The sequence below is a fragment of the Phodopus roborovskii genome, unplaced genomic scaffold, assembly GCF_943737965.1.
Source record: "Phodopus roborovskii unplaced genomic scaffold, PHOROB, whole genome shotgun sequence".
Lineage (NCBI taxonomy): Eukaryota > Metazoa > Chordata > Mammalia > Rodentia > Cricetidae > Phodopus > Phodopus roborovskii.
Genome location: NW_026126602.1, coordinates 1112752 through 1115754, shown reverse-complemented (window position 1 = coordinate 1115754; position 3003 = coordinate 1112752). Strand labels below are relative to the sequence as shown.

Sequence of the window (3003 nt, the reverse complement as noted above, 5' to 3'; positions counted from 1 at the left end):
ACATTTGGGTTCTGTGTCCTTGGTGCAACCTCAACCACTGACTCAGGTTCACCCAGGAGATAGGCAGTGAAATTTTTAGTCAGGTATCAGGACAACTTGCTTGACACCTCTGGGCTTGCTGTTTGGGAAACATTGTTGTTGAGATTCCTGGGGCTACACTCTTGCCCACATTTAGCCCCAAAGATGATGATTATCAACCATGAGGAAGCAATGGGCCATGGGAAGAGAAGGCAAGTGCCACATGCCACATATATAACCCTGTGTTCCTGTTGGGAGTTTCCCCTTCCCAGCATGATCACACAGAAATGGCAACTTCTCCCTTCAATTGTTGACTTCAGGTTGATATTTTATACCACAGGGGGAGACTTTCTCAAAAGGGTCTTTTGTTTTCATTCCTGTTGAGTTTTTTTTGGTTTTGTTTTCTCTTTCTTTCCTTCTTTCTTTCTTTCTTTCTTTCTTTCTTTCTTTCTTTCTTTCTTCCTTCCTTCCTTCCTTCCTTTCTTTCTTTCTATATTTTATTTTACTTTTGCTTTTTATTCTTTAAAAATATGGAGAGGATATATCATTAAATTATTATTAAAAAAATGGGAAAAAACAAGAACGTGATGATGAAGGGCATTCTCTCTTTGCCCCAACTACTGCGAGAATGAAGACCATTCTCAGCAATCAGACCATCGACATTCCAGAAAATGTGGACATCACTCTGAAGGGCCCCAGAGGAACCCTCCGGAGGGATTTCAATCACATCAACATAGAGCTGAGTCTCCTTGGGAAGAAGAAGAAGAGCCTCCTGGTTGACAAATGGTGGGGTAACAGAAAGGGACGGGCCACTGTCCGAACCATCTGCAGCCAGATCATGATCAAGGGTGTCACACTGCGCTTCCGCTACAAGATGAGGTCTGTGTATGCTCACTTCCCCATCAATGTCATTATTCAGGAGAATGGGTCTTTGGTTGAAATCCGAAAATTCTTGAGTGAAAAATACATCCGCAGGGTTCGGATGAGGACAGGTGTTGCTTGTTCTGTCTCTCAAGCCCAGAAGGATGAATTAATCCTTGAAGCAAATGATATGGAACTTGTTTCAAATTCAGCGGCTCTGATTCAGCAAGCCACACAGTTAAAAACAAAGATATCAGGAAGTTTTTGGATGGTATCTATGTGTCTGAAAAGGGAACTGTGCAGCAGGCTGATGAGTAAGATCCTGAATTTAAGTATGATTTGGCATGTCTTTTGGGACAATAGAAGACTTGTATTGAAAAAAAAATTGGGAAACACAAGACTGGAAAACTGACTTGATTTTTTTTTAAATGGGACATTTATATACCATCCTTGTGACCAACAGAAATTCTGCCTATTTCCTATGTGACATTCTGATCCACAAAAGGAGTAAGCATGACAGACATCATTCCAAAGGACCCATTGGACAACAGTTCCTTTCCATATTTGGTGAGAAAATAAGGGGACCTATAAATACTCCAATTTGAAAAGTAAACTGTCCCCCCAAGGGGTGAGTTCTAATAGCAAATGGGGTTTTGCTTTGGCCTGAAGTTCAGTTTGGTTCTTCAGTGATGCATTTGTGATTTGACTCCTGAACTTGGTTTACTCAAAGCATGTGAACTGCCTAGCATACAGTGGCTTCTTGCTTCCTTTGTTCTTGATGCCTCACAGGGAAAGCACCAAGGAGGAGTCTAAATCCCACTGTGAGGACAGACTTTGCTGGGGAGGACAACTGGTGGGCAGAAGTGAGCAGGCAACAGTGCCCGGAGGTCTGGAACACAGATGGGGAGGAAATGCTGATCAGTATACAAAAGTGAAGTTTCCTTCTGTTTCCCAAGTGATGGAGGAATGGCATCAAATTTGATGGATTAAAAAAATAATAAACTGACTTAAATATGAGCTGAAGAGTGAGGAAGATACACGTTGGTGGGTGTACAACCTGCCCCTGGAGGCTCTGCTGCACCCGAGCTGCAGATGGAGGGTAGAGCCAGACGGAAAGCAATGCAGCTTAAGTGCGGTGCTACGAGGTGAGGTTCCATAGGGTTTATGTGTTTTAGGACAGGGTGCTTTCCTAAGCCTACTGGATAGGAACTGGTCAGTGTGAGCATGGAGAACATGCTTCCTCTCTGCCTTCCATACTCTCCACCCCACACATCAGTATTAATAAGATAGTTGGTATTTATGTGTGTTGTCAAGGGGAAGAGGACCATATCAGTGGGAATGTGTCTGGAGTGAAGCTTGACTTTGAGTTTGCAGCTAAATTTCTCATTTTTTTTGGGTGGGGTGGGGAGTGGGGGAGTAGGTTATTTACCTATTTCAAGTTTCAATGTCCTGAACTTTAAGAGTACTACTAGTCCTTCATATCCCACATGGATATTGAAGAGGTGTAACGGACTAATTCACATGTGACACTAGGGTCTTCCTTATGTGAATTTGGTTATGTTCCTGCCCCGTGTGACCCAGCCTACAGCAGTGTACCCAGCAGGACTGAGGCAACCTGCAAGAGTCCTTCAGAGACTGTTTCTGGGCTGAGCAGTATATCTTTTCACACATCATTTACAGCTTGCTGTGGGGCTTCTTCAAATCTAACACATCCCCTACTGGACAAAGAGAACAAGACATGTGCTTTTGCTTGCTTATTTACTCCCATTGAGTGTTAATCCAGCATCTTTAGCTTAGTGACCTCGGCTTTATAAATGTTACTGCCACACACACTGTCATGTGTGGCACACACACACTACTTTTACAGTTACCATTGTGATGGGAAAAGCCACACTGTGAGGTAAAGTAGCTTTATGAACCTTTCTTAAAGTAAAATTTGTATCAATAGATGATTTTAAAGTACAACCTTTCATGAGATTAGGCAGAAGAATGAAGTGGCAATGATGTGTGTAATTTCTAGGCAAACCATAGGAGCGTAAATGGTCTGCTATGACCTCAAACGTTAAAGATGTCTCTTGGATATACTACAATTATTAATAAATTCCATTTGTGTCCTTTGTATTC

The 3003-nt window shown here is 42.4% G+C and overlaps 1 pseudogene; it reads left to right on the top strand.

The window, feature by feature from the left end:
- Nucleotides 1–631: 631 nt before the first annotated feature.
- Nucleotides 632–1197, top strand: LOC127237404 (60S ribosomal protein L9-like; annotated as a pseudogene).
- The last annotated feature ends 1806 nt before the right edge of the window (nucleotides 1198–3003 follow it).